This window comes from Pezoporus occidentalis, unplaced genomic scaffold (assembly GCF_034315485.1).
Source record: "Pezoporus occidentalis ecotype Australia unplaced genomic scaffold, CSIRO_AGI_Poc_V1 ctg48, whole genome shotgun sequence".
NCBI lineage: Eukaryota > Metazoa > Chordata > Aves > Psittaciformes > Psittacidae > Pezoporus > Pezoporus occidentalis.
In genome coordinates, this window is record NW_026915813.1 from 1613368 (window position 1) to 1627579 (window position 14212).

General features: G+C 41.3%; 1 protein-coding gene across 1 annotated transcript in view; it reads right to left on the reverse strand.

The window, feature by feature from the left end:
- SLC2A9 (solute carrier family 2 member 9) overlaps window positions 1-10242 on the reverse strand; it is a 121695-nt gene extending 111453 nt beyond the window's left edge. The window contains exon 1 of the mRNA XM_062636374.1: window positions 10193-10242. The gene's annotated coding sequence lies outside the window, so the exon portion shown is untranslated. The remainder of the gene's footprint in view (window positions 1-10192) is intronic.
- Window positions 10243-14212: the final 3970 nt, after the last annotated feature.

Consider the following 14212-nt stretch of genomic DNA (forward strand, 5'->3'; position numbering starts at 1 on the left):
AGTGACGAACCAGTGATCTGTTTGAAAGATCACTTAAATTTCTAACCCTGCAGGTGAAGCTCCATGTTCTGACTCACACAAGGACAAATCTTGTTAATATAATGACTCCTTCTAGCCTTAGACATCACTTCTGGCTTATGTGGAGATGGAAATGAAAGAAAATGCCTTTGCATGCATAGCACTCTCAATCAGTCTCTAACTTGCTCAAAATTTGTGTTGCAGGGCTTGAGCTCCAGCCCCCTGGGAGCAGCAAGCACTGCTTGAGCCTGGAGTCCACACATTCCTTACAGTGCTGAATGTGCCTAAAAAGGATGTAGAGCAAGTACAGAGTAGAAGTATATGCTCATGTTGCTTTCTTCTGAAAGCTGGTCCTGGAAATCAAGCTAGGAAAATAAACTCTGCCAAGCTTTCCCTTATCCAACCTGCCTAGTTATTTTAAATAGCTCCAATCTCAGCTTTGCTTTAAGATGCCAGACCCTTCTAGCTTGTCTAGCTGTAGTTTTAGGTCTGATATCTCATTTTTCTTCATCTAGGGACTAAAAATAATGCAGAGATGCTTCCGTAAAAGATTATTGTCTCCACAGATCTGAGAAACCTGGCAAGCAGCAGTTAACCACTTACTATTTTGAAGGCCAAGAGATACAGTTAGAGACTGTAGTGACAGGACAAGGGGTATGGGTTAAAACTTAAACAGGGGAAGTTTAGGTTGGATATAAGAAGGAAATTCTTTCCTGTTAGGGTGGTGAGGCACTGGAATGGGTTGCCCAGGGAGGTTGTGAATGCTCCATCTCTGGCAGTGTTCAAGGCCAGGTTGGACGAGGCCTTGGGTGATATGATTTAGCGTACGGTGTCCCTGCCCACAGCAGGGGGGTTGGAACTAGATGATCTTAAGGTCCTTTCCAACCCTAAGGATTCTATGATTCTATGATTCTATATTACTGGAGTATTCCTCTCTAAACATAGGGAAAGCTACTGTGATGTAAGAATTGGCTTTAAAGTGTCACTACTTTAATTCATGTAATTAAAGCTTCATATGTAAATATGGTAAAATTCTGCATGTTCTGAACATACATGTTTTTCTCTCATTTTGAGGAACTGGAGAAAGAAAGAAAAAAACTAGTGAGATAGATCTTCCTGCCTCTCCCAAACTTTAGTCGTGATTTCCAGGATCATTTGTATGTCTTTCGTTGTAGCTTTAAAAATGTTACTAAAAAAAGTTTCATCATACTCAGTAGGTTTCAATTACATGAACATAAAGATGCAAAACTCCCTTACATTTCCAGGGGTTATGAAATAATGGAAAGGCTGATGTCTGAAGTGCCTGCTTTGCATTTCAAAAGCTATTGGGGTTAAAGTCTGTTAGTTATTACCATTTTCAGCAGTTCTCTGTGTCAGGGCCCTGAGCACATAGCCTGTCCTGGGCACAGGGCCAGTTTAAAGGGTGGATGCAGGCACGCAGCCATGAGGAGAGCTGATCTAAAGAGCAGGGACTTCCCTTCACCTTCACTCAGGAGAACACACTAAGGGAATGTTCTCAGCTGTTGTCCTCAGTCCAGGTTGAGCTGATCCACACCTTTACCCTAACCAATAGGCTTGACTTTGTGGCTCAAACTCAGACCTGCCTTGTCACCATGGAGCAGGTTGATCACAGGGTTATGCCTGACTCTGGGTGCTGGGGTCATGGACCTGATCCTTGACTTGACTGACTTCAATTATCATCTGAAACCCAGACCTGCTTCATCACCAGGGGCTTGTCTAGGTCAGGGCTCTTGGCTGAACCTGGCCACTGCTACCAGGTGACTGGCAGTCAAACAAAGAAATAGTACCTAACATGCGTAAAAGGCACTGTTATGTAGTAAATTCAGATGTCATGTGGAGCAGCAGACCAATAAGAAAAGAACAAAGCTGACTCATCATAACCCACCCCCATGTAGTGAAACCATCAAAATTAGAAAAGGGATAAAATCAGGCTCACTAGAAATAAGCATGGGGGTAGCACACCAGTGTTTGAGGGACAATGTGCTAGCAAGGTCCTTCTGTCTGCCGCCTTCGTGGAGGTAGAGGATGGAGATCCATGAGGCAGCAAAGATGAAAGAGTTATTGGTGTGTTAGAAACCATGGAAGTGCTGCAAATAGTCAGGTAAGAACTAGGGCTCCTCTCTCCAAAAAAGGTGATCAGTAGCCCAACTGAAGCGCACCTGCATCAATGCATATAGCACAGGCAACAAACAGGAGCTGGAAACCATTCCTGTGCAGGAAAACTATCACTGAAGCATGATGGGATGACTTGTACAACTGGAGTGCTGTAATGGATGGCTATAAACTCTTCAGAAGGGATAGGTAAGGAAGGAGAGGCAGTGAGGTAGCCTTGTACGTTAGGAAGTGTTTTGATTGTTTAAAGCTTAACGATGGTGACAATAGGGTTGAGTGTTTGGGTAAGAATCAGGGGGAAGGCCAACCTTTTTGAGAAGGCCAACCTTCTGGCAGAAGGCCAGAAGGAGGATCAGGGCAACTACATGCCTAGCAGCCTGACTTCAGTGCTGCAGGAGGTTATGGAGCAGATCATCTTGAGTGCCATCGTGTGGCACTCAAGAACAACTACGCACAGGACAACTGGGTCATCAGGCCTAGTTAGCATGCATTTATGAAAGGAAGGTCCTACTTGACTGACCTGGTCTCCTTCTATGACACAGTGACCCGCTTAGTGGATGAGGGAAAGGCTGTAGATGTAGTAAAGCCTTTGACACCATTTCCCATAGCATTCTCCTGGGGAAACTGGCTGTTCATGGCTTGGATGGATGCATTGTTTGCTGGGTAAAAAACTGCCAGATGGCAGAGCCCAGAGTGGTGGCAAGTGGAATTAAATCCAGTTGTCAACCGGTCACAAGTGGTGTTCCCCAGGGCTCAGTACTGGGGCCATTTCTGTTTAAGATCTTTATCAATGATCTGGATGAGGGGATGGAGTGCACCCTCAGTAAGTTCGCAGATGACACCGAGTTGGGCAGGAGTGTTGACCTGTTTGAGGGTAGGAAGGCTCTGTAGAGGGATCTGGACAGGCTGGATCAATGGGTTGATGCCAATTGTATGAGGTTCAACAAGGTCACATGCTGGGTTCTGCACTTGGGTCACACTAACCTCATGAAACACTACAGGCTTGGGGAAGAGTGATATAAACTGATATATGAAGAGAAGTCTTTAACAGTAAGATTGTCACAAGATTATCAGAAGATCTTAGGACATTTTACAAGAAAGAAGTTTTATTGCCAATTGTACCAACAGGATGTAATAGTTACTGAATTGTATCCAAGTGCATGAGTCATATTTCAAGAAATCCTGGGACAACACTATGTTACTGCATTCCACATTGCTGCTGGTTCAAGGGACATTACTTTCATGTTGAGACTTCTGTTTCCAATTCATGAAACATTAACCTGAGAACAGAAACAGGAATCTGTAGGTAGTACACACTAAGCCATCGAGAAGAACATACAAAGTTGTAAGTTTATTCCCCAAGTGGCTATTGAAACTGGTAATTGCATGGCAGAGTTTTGGACAGATCCCCTCACCTTCTGTTCCTGCTTGTAATGCGTTCAAGTACTTTGCATAACTCTGTCTGTGAAGTTAATTCACTGTTCCAGACCAGTACAGTATATGGATATAGATAACGTATGCTTAGATATGCTATCTAAGCGTACAAGCAAGTTGTGGAAGATCTCAAACACCATGCTAAACTTGTATTGGTCATACTGCTGAATTTAGTTACTTCTGCATATCATTAATTCCATCATTAGAGCAATGCACAATACAACCGCTATCTGGGATCTACTGCTGAAGCTGTCATTGAGTTATTGTAAAAACAGGGCAGATGTGAGGAGAATGTTTGCGTAACAGCATTCTGGGGACAGTCATATCTAAAGCTGATTGGAGGGAGCTATAGAAAGTAACTTTGTGTTTTAAGTGATAGATAAAATTGCTCATACATGCATATTAATCAATGTAGAAGAACTCTTAACACATACACAGTAATGCACTTGCAGATAGCTATTTAAATTTGGAAAGATCTTTAATCAGTGTGGATAGTCCTAGCAAGCTGTCAGTTCAAATCTCAGAGGCAGACAAAACAACCTTATTAAGAGTCCTTATGTTGGTACTGATCCAGCCAGACTGCAGCCAGCAGTACATTCTGTTATAGACCTTTCCTCTTACAGAAGATGCAAAGGAGGAAAGAAATTATGAATGCTACTGTGTGAGACCGAGTACGCTAAAGAATTCCTGGCTTAGGAAGGAGATGTGCTCTTTCCCTGGAGTTGTCTTTTCCCTGCAGAACCTTTGCAAGTGCAGATAGCTGCACAAACAGTCTCATTTTAACAGAGCTAGCCAGCACTCTATTTGGTCTAGCCCCATAGTCACATCTTGTAATGGGTGGTAGTGGCTATTCAAGGATGCAATGCGAAACAAAAGTAGTATAGGAAAAGCCTTCCCCAGTTCACCTATCTAGCTTCTAGTTATTGGTTTCTTAGGAACTCCAAACTTACCATATGTATTTGGATCCACTTTCCATGCTTCCATTTTATTTCTCCAATTTATTTATATTTTGTTGTTCCCACATCTTATGGCAATGAGTTCCAAAGGATGAATACACGAGGTTGTCAATTTTAGCTTCTTTTCTAATGACTTCCCTGGAAGTCCCCTAATTCTTGTGTTTTGAGACTTCTGGGTCATATCGTTCTGAAGCTAAGCTGTGCTGGTTTGTGGCACAGTTGTGAACCGTTTGGTTCCCTGGGCACACTCTTCTTGTGCCACATTAAAAATTGTGCCTCACAGGCTGTATCTAAATTAGTCATTAAAACGGTTCTCACTTTCCTGAGCTTCACATATATCCAGTTCACATGCTCCAAGCTTCCCTGCTCCACAAGCCAGAACATGTCTTGGTTTATTTGTTTTCAAAAACAAACAGCACTGTGGTTGCACTTCCCAAAGTGCCCAAGGTATCACCCCTCATCTATTGCTGCAACAGGCAGCCTCAGCCTCAAGTTTCTCCCCCATCAATAGTGGTTTGGTGTGTTATTTTAAAGAATTGCTTGGCTCAAGAAACCTCTGTTTTGGTAAAATTCTTCACTTTTTTTTTTTTTTTTTTGAGGTGCTGCAGTACTACCATGAAATAATGGCGTAAAACATAGCATGGAGCAGAGGCAAAACTAAGCTGGAGCCAGACCCTCCTCGTCCTGGAGAAGCAGGGCACCACAGCTAGCACTGCTTGCTGGGGAAGCCAGCAAAGGGGAATTGTCAGCAAAACAGAGCACTACAGCTTACAGAAGCAGTCTGTTGCTAGTAAGGTCCTAAAACATAGATACCTCTAACTAACAACATAGTAACTAACAACATAGAGTAAGAGGCTGAGAGTGGGAAGCAAAGAGCAGAGAAAGTCAATCACATCTTGAACAAGACTGAATGTCTATCATACTGCTCTGAGTTATTATTTTGCCGTCAGGGCAATATTTAATCAATTTGTATTTCCTCAGACATTCTCCATCCTCTCAAGCCTACTGCATTAAAATTCCTTGTTTCCATGGCTTAAGTCCAGCCGGTAGCTCAGAACCACACAGCCACTCACACCACCTCCTTCTTCCCCTCTGCTCCTGGGTTTAATTAAAGTTCCCTCCCCTTCACTCCCATCTTGTATAATTGCTTATGCTGTTTCCACTTCAGCTGTGTCTCTGAGGGAGAGGGGTTTGAGAGCTCCTGGCTACCTTTTCCTAAAGGCCCAGAACAGCTAATATTGCAATTATGTAAAAATGTATAGTTTGCAATTATGTAAAAATGTATAGTTTCTTGTACTTGTCTGGTTTTTGTGGCTGAGGGATGCAAACCACTTGAGCATTAAATACCTTAAGTGTCTGTCATGCCTGTTCCCTTTTCTTCCCCAGCCCAAACCCTCTCCAAGAGGACTGCATGCACATTGGGCTTTCAGAGTGGTTTTGTTCATTGATGCTGTGCAACATCAGATGTGTAAGGCATGCTCTTGAGAACCACAAACTACTGCAATCCCATCACTCTCAAATCACACTATGGAGGGGCAGAAGCATATAGGCCTATCAAACACATCAGCCTTTTCCTTTCATTTATTTTATGAAATAAAATGGATTTTCAATTAGTGAGAGTAGCTCTGGTCTGAAAATAAGGGCTCAGGCAGGTAACTGTAGCAGCAGAAGCAGATGTCTTATAGGAACTTCTGAGGGCTTTTAGCAATATATATTGTAAAATACTTCTCTAGCCTTATGTAAATTTTCTTTTCTCCACCCCCCCCAGCAATTACATTCTGAATGTGAAACTCAAATCTGATATACAACAGTAAGAGATCTGCTCAATAGTTAAGTCTAAAACTGCTCATTGATTTTCCATAATGGGTTAGGTATCAATCAGTGATATGAAAACAACAGATTAATCCTGTCCTTGAAATAATCTTCTGCAGGCATTTAAGCTTCAGACTAAACAATGGAAAAAGCATGAGATGGTGTTTTGAAGAAACACTAAGAGCACATATCCTGTAGTTTAGTAAGGAATTATCAACACATGATATTTAAATAGAATCAATAGTGCTTTATCAGCTGCACAAGAACAAGCTGTTACTCTGCAAGCAATTGTGATAATAATGCCACTGCACTCAGTTTTTCCAACTTTGTATTCAAGGTCTTAACAGACAGAGAAATGCCACCATGGAAGGGAGAAACACCATGAATTTGTTAAACTGCAACTCACGATGATGATGATTCCTAGTTAGTACAGGCTCTGTTTGCTATTATCTCTTCTTCCCTAACAGAGCACAGAGCTATTCTCAAGTAGGTACTAACAGCTGGAAAGGTGCCTGATTGCTTCATTAGGCTGCAAAAGTGTAACACAGGGCAGCAGGAATGGTAAAAAACACTAACTTGTGTAATTACTGTTGCAAAAGAGGCATGCAGTTTCTAGCCAGTCTGAAAGAAAGAGTTGTCTAGTGCCAGGGTAAAATAGATGAACTTTGAACGTAGCCACTGTTAACTCCTGTATTAATTCTTACTGTCTCAAAGAAAGCAAAACAATAACATACCATATATACATAAGCTCTCTCACTACAGTACTTGTCATCATAACTGCTTTGGGTAGAATCAAGCCAAATGCTGTAGACATATATGCTGTTTTCATGGAATACCCTGAACATATGTGACTCCTCGAAATAGTTCAGTGCTGGTGTCAGCTCTAGTTTGATAGACTACACTCTCAACAATCCCCAAGGCAGCAAGGTAACATAAATGCTATATTCTGCAGATCTAAGACTTTGCAATTCTCTCAAAACAAATCTGGATATTTTTTTTTGCGATCTTCTCCATTCAGTCTTCCGTGGCTGTTCTCTTGTTACTATGGTTTCCTGTTCCACCCCTTGCAGGATGTGGGCAAGGTGCACAAAGTTAATTCCTGAAGCTCCTTAAGATGCTGTTCCTGTCTTGCCTTTCCTCATATTTCTGCCAGACCAGAACATAATGTTTTGCCCCATGATCCCCACATCTTCATGGCTTGGTTTGCCACTTAATCATTTTGATTAATATTTGTTTCGCTTTAGATGCAAAGAAAGCACTACCACAGAATCCTGCTGTCTTCAATTATCCCAGCCTCAATCTTGCTTGAAACCCTAGTTGAAGAGCTCTAACTCTTCAGTTCTTTTCTCTGAGTACAAGGAATTTAGATCTAGTTCTAGTTGGAATGCACGCATAATGTGCTGCTTCTCATCTTTTTCTGGGAACATTACCTTATGCTCACAGTTCACCCCAAAATCCACAACAGCAGATAGTAATGCCAAAGACTGTTTACTACTTTAGCAAACAGTCTTTGGCATTATAGGGTCTAGCCCTATGGTATTCAGACCTCATTAAATGACCTCTGTCCTGACCTACATCAGTTGATTAAAGCCTAGTATCCTTTGTTGGATAGGATGTACCAATGACAAGATAATCTCTGATGTGAGGTTAGATTGCAGCACATTTGCATGCACATCTTTGCTCTGACTCATGCCCGTACACAGAAGACACAGCCCTGTGTTATGTAAGTCCCCGACTGACCTCAGGTTTTTGAGACAGCAGATTACATACAATGTTATTCCTCAGACTGACACTTCTCTGTTGTGGTGGAATGTATGTGAAAGCAAATACGAAGACAACTCCAACGGCATTTGGACACTGGCCATCTGAAACTGTCTTAATTCACAGATGCTTCCAAGCTGAAATCTTATTAACTACTTATACAAATTGTTGTTCTATCCAAGCTGCCAAGGAAATGCTTGGGTATCAAAGCAAGGGAGCTTGCAGATATGCGTAGTGAAAGGGATAATGTGTCAGCTTCAAATAGCTGTGGAAATAGAGAACAAAACCTCACAACTTTTGATCACATGCTGCTTAACTTCTTTTTGCCAAAACCCAAAGAGGGAGAAAACTGGCTGTGATTTCCTTTTAAGCTGCCCTTTTCTCTACAGCAAGTTCTTTCATGTTTGCAGGGATTACCTTGAAATACTGACAGCTTGGCAGACAAAACTTCTTTTTTTAACTATAGTTGCTCCTCTTCAAGGCTACTGTTTGGTGGTTCTGCATGAAATGGAACAACTTGATTTCTGTAGCAGCGTAGGATGACTCCAAACTCTTTGTCTAAGTGTATGAGTTGATACCACTCTCTTCAAAGTGTTCTGATCTGTGTTATGCTCTCATTCATCTGCTTGCTCTGCTCAAGATCTCCAGTAAGTTATTTCTCACTCCTTTAAAAAAAACAGTTTGCAATCAAAAAAATTTGTACTGGAATACAAATTTATGTTGTTATGTTATGTTCTATTACAGAACCTGAAGTTTTTTCAGCTGGAAATCCATGTGTCTTCCAATATAACCTATTCGTTCTTTGTTTTAAACTTGAATTAAAAAGGTGTGATCACAAAAAAAAAATTGCAAATTGGAAACTAAGAAGCAGTAAGAAAGTAATGGAACAGTAATAAATATTTCTTCCCCAAACTCTATGGCGTAATTCAAAATCCTTCCTCAATAATAGCAAGCTTATTTGACAACAACTCCTTAGTTAAACAAATCTCTATTATTTTTTCCTTCTACTTATTGTCTGTGATGTTTGTTCATAAAACGTCTTCCTAGTAAAACTGTAGGATGAGTCAAAATCTTCACTGTCCCCTCCACTATAACACCAGGGTTAGGAATGAGGAAAAACTTCTGACTGCTAAGGCAAAGCCATGAGAGCACTACGGCTCTCTCCTACTGTCCCTTGGTAGGATTCTTCAGTTTCAGTGTAGTAGGGAAGAAAAAGAAAAACCCTTGCTCAGTTACGTGTCCATTTTTTAATTTCTCATTTTTTGAATAAGAAATCCTTCAGGCAGAAGGATTATAGCTCAGCAGCAGAAATAATGAGTTAATTGTATTTATCTGTTACTGGGTTTGCTATGAAGGAGGATGCAAGGCTAATATTCAGTGATTTGCTGTATATTTTTAGAATCTAGACTTTGATGTTTTGTTACTATAACATGAGAGTAGCTGTGAAACATACACCCTAGGTGCAGAGAGATAATCAGGTGACTAAAGTCTGGCACTGGATAAGGCAGAGCACACCATGCTTCAGCACAGTGCTATTTGGAAGGCTTAAGTTTTGAAAATAAACATGAAAAAAAAACCACCCAAACCTACACAGATTACCAAAACTGAGAAGCAGATTTTTTCCCATCCTTTGGTTTTCTCTATACAGCTACCTTCTTCCTCCTCTTCTCCCCTTGCCCTGTCACCACTATGGCTGAGCAACACAGGGAAAATCTCATCTTCAGGCTGAAGACCAAAACTCTTTTTCAGTGTGAAGAAGAAAAGAAGGGGTAAATGGAAAATTGAGGTTGGCAAGACTAGGACCAGGGCTTACAGAGAGAGAGATAATGTTGTCTGGACTAGAGCCTGAGAGGTATCAGGTCTTGTTGTTTAAGGAGCAAACAGGGCAGCATGCAGACACTAGCATCAGCTGTCTCTCTTATTCCCTACCAGTGGTACTGAGCAAGTCAAGTCAAACATTGCAGATATCTGAGACTAGTGGAAACACTTGGATTTTATACACATTTTGACTCATCCTCTTATATTACAGTTAATACATTCACTAAGATAATCTACCAATAAAAGATGTAAGTACTTACTGCCAAACTATGGCTCTCAGCCCACCCAACTTCCAGCTGTTCAGCCTTGGAGCTTTGAACTCTGACTTAGTGCAAGTGGATTTTTTAGCTCTTTCAAATAAAGTATTCTGGGAATTGAACCATTATGTGGCACTTCAAAGTAAGCAGGACAGCTCATGAGACTGTTTCTGAACAGTACATAGAAACAAAGCTCAAAGTAAGCTGGTAAGCAGCCTACAGACTCCACTTCAAGTTTTATCACTTATCGCCTCTTCCTTTGACTACAGATGCCCCAAAAGGCGCTTGCAGGATGAAGGTACTTTATAGGCCTTGTGTACTGTTCCTTTTAAAAATCATGAAGTCAAAATTTATTCCAAATCAATTAACACCAAAGGTTATTAAAAAGAGTTGCACTTGATTTTATGATCTGCTTGGCAGACTTCTGGCAGTCTGATCTTTGCCTGCTTTTCACACTGTATGCCTAAGCAAAAGGTGCTTCCTACAATTTGTTTTCTTTTATCTTAGGACTCAAAAAGATACTGAATAAAAAGAGATACATCATCAGAACCTCAACTTAAGCCTACAGTACTTTTCGGTGTTTTTCAGGAGAAGAGCTTAAGTCTTTCCTTCATGAATTGCCTTGCCATAAGCAACATATGTAAAACAGAATTAGGCCCCTTGACTGAGTATGGAATGTCTAATTTAATCTATTAAGAAGGAAACGCTGCAAACATTTCCCAACCCCACTTTCCTGACTTCCAGTTAAGAAAACATCCTTCATGTTTAGACCTAAACTAGATTTCATAAGATCAAGTGGAGAAATTCCTATTAACTTACACAAATATCTGATCAGCCCTCTTAAATACAAATAAGCAAAAAAAAAACTCCCTATCTATTGCAAGTTTCCATATACATTACCACATACGCTAAGAAACCACCATGCTTATCCCTCTTTTCTTTAGATCTTATTATTGCAAGATTATTTCCTTGTGAATTGGCTACAATACTTACGCCAGACCCCGAGTTTGCAATTCAAAATTTGTTCCAAGAAGATGAAACTCTCCATGATTATTTTTTATAATGAGCATTTTACTGTGCTTGAAAACAGAAGCAATTTGCAATAAAGCCACTTGCCAAGTTAGCATATGATTAATCTATACTTACATCAATTAAAAGAAACATTAGAGAATTTTTTTCCTCCAAGGAATGCCGTTGTTACAGAACAGTGTCTTCAGAAGATAAAAGCTGTGGCATTACATGCAGAGACTCAGTCAGAAGAGTCCCCTTAAAAACCCACCTTTTGTGGATAAACAGATGAGTAATTGCTGGGCATCCTCTGCTGTGCTGGCACTCAAGAGAAAGGATGAGAAAGTGAAGAACCTCTTCCTTCCCCGTCCCAGTCAGCAGAAAGGGCTCTGGGTGGCAGTAGGAAAGGCAGCCAACCCCTATGTTTGCAAGTCGAATTTTAGCCAGCGCATGGCTGATGGAGGTGGGGGGGAGGAGTGCCTGCCCTCCCAACTGGCTAGAAACTGCCCAAGTCTCACTGTCCCTCTTGAGTACAGTAACCAATTGCATCATAAAACATACCTCTCCATTCACCGAGAAAACTCTTCCTATGTCCTGCATATTTGCTGCCTGCATTGGGGTGATAAGTACTTAGCCTTAAGTTTCTCAGGAGGGAAGAAGCTGAATGTTATATAAGGAACACAGTCAGCTAAAAGGTGATGAACGTACAGCAGCTGACCTAATCTGTTGGGCTAATATTAAACAATAAAGCATACTGAATAAAGATGAAAGAAGAAAGACCAGCACAGTAAGTCTTAAAAAAAAAAACACATGCATTTATTTGCTTTGTTTCATTAGTTTCCTTGTCAATCGATCTGTTTTACTGCAGTAAAAGCCTTAAAAAGACAGTAACACCTATCTTAGAAGGTCTTCAAGCTAATAAAGAACAGTTTCCTATATCAGACATTAAAACACTAATATGGAATTATTATTCATTGAAATATCCAGTTCTGTTCTTGCTATTTTTTGTTTGATCTTACCTTAGAGAGAGTTCTGAGGAACACACAAGCTGAGTGTTTAAAGGATGGGCACATCCAAGAAAACCTGCACTTTATAGCTTCAGTCACACGGATGTCAATAAATTGAATAAATTTGAAGTTGACTCCAGAATGTAGTTGGTTCTTTCAGAATTCTTTTCTAAACAGTCTCTTTCTCTGGCTGAACTTTACTGGAACTCAGCCTTGGGCTCACAACTATCACAGAGATTAGCAGCTTCCTCAGACTCAGCACTATCCAGCCAAAGTGACCACACACTGCTTGAATAGTATTGACAGAGAACACACTGTTGTATTTACATAAGTGCCTCACTTAAGGGTCTAAGTGTGCTTTCCTCTAGCATCTGACAGACCTTCTGGCTTGGATTCAGGAGACTGTAATAGCAGTGCCAGTAACGCTTATGGGTAATACACCCTTCTTCCCAAATAGCCATTATCACCGATATGAAATATTTACACGGTAGTGACTACAAGCCCCAGGATTAGCATTCTACTTCACTATCCAGCAGATAAATAGTTTCTTGGTAGGAGTTCTCAGCACTTTGGATGAAGAAAATAAGAAGAGAACAACAAACAGAAGAAAGGGCAAGTCCCAGTTAGTCATTCAATACGCTTGCATCTCATCCTGCTGGAACCTCCTGACCACCACAGTACAGGATTATTCTAAAGTACTGATGAGGTCTTTCAGGAAGTACTGAACAGTTATGCTAGTTTTCAAGACTATGGCAGAGCCATGAAGAACTCGATGATAAGTTTGTATTTTAGGACTATGCAAACGCTTTAAAGAAAAGCATATGGCATGGACAATAAATCACAGAACATGCTGTCACATTCTTCTCCTATAACCATTTTTACAGCTTTGGAGATTTACAGCTCAGAAACCTGCTGTGAGGAGAATGCCAGCAGCCATTCTTTGTGGAAAAGTCTAACATCCACTGCCTCTTTCATCCGCCACCTAAAAACCCCAAGACACATTCCTGTGTAACCTGGTCCAGGTGGCCCTGCCTTGGCAAGGGGGGTTGGACTAGATGATCTCCAGAGGTTCTTTCCAACCCTAATGGTTCTTTGGTACTTAGAGTTCCAGCAATGCTGCTATCATCACCTGTAACAGCATAGGAAGTGGAAAACTTCAGTGTCTTCCTCAGCATGAGGAAGTTCTGTCCCATTCCTATAGTTCCTACATATATCAGGCTCACACTACAGGAGACTTAGAAAGGTACTGCTCCAACTGTCCTGATGAAGTGGTACCCAGTGTGCAGCTATGAAGACAAAGATCACTAGAGAGAAAAGTATAGCAAAGGGAAAGCTTGAGACTGTGGCATAAGTGGGTATGGCACTCTAGTGCAGAGCCAGTGTCACAGCCTAGGAGACACTCTCAACCAAAGAGGCACAAGAAAGACAGTTGTTGGTGTGGTCTTTTGCAGAGTGACACTGTCTTAATCCCTTCAGCCATTCAAGAGCAGCCAACAGGCTGTGACTTGGGGTGAGCAAGCCTTTGAAGAACACTGGAGCAAAGACAGCATTGAAGGGGCTCCTTCAGCTATCTCTTTGTCAGGTCTGGTCCCAGCTGCTACATTAGGGCATGCAATAAGTGCTAAGAGAGCTTCTTAGCATGCTCAGAGCAGACTCCTGGTTAAGACTATCACTCTCACTTAGCCCAAACTGAGCACTATGGCTGCTGCAGAAACAGCAGTCATTTACAGAGTCACCTGTGGTGCTTAGGGCTAGCCCACTCACACAAATGATTTTAAAAATCAAAATTGGCTGGACATAACAATGTCTGTTTTCAATGTTCCGATTCCATCCAAGTCCTGTGTTAAATTAAACCTAATATGCCAAATAAACCCTCATATAATCCTGTTAATCTGCAGTCACCAACTGATCATTGCTCTGGCCTGGAGCTGGATTTACAGGAGATTAGGGTGGAGATGCTCCAAACCGGCTCAGAGACAAGAGGCAGCACTAGGCAAAGCAGCCCAGT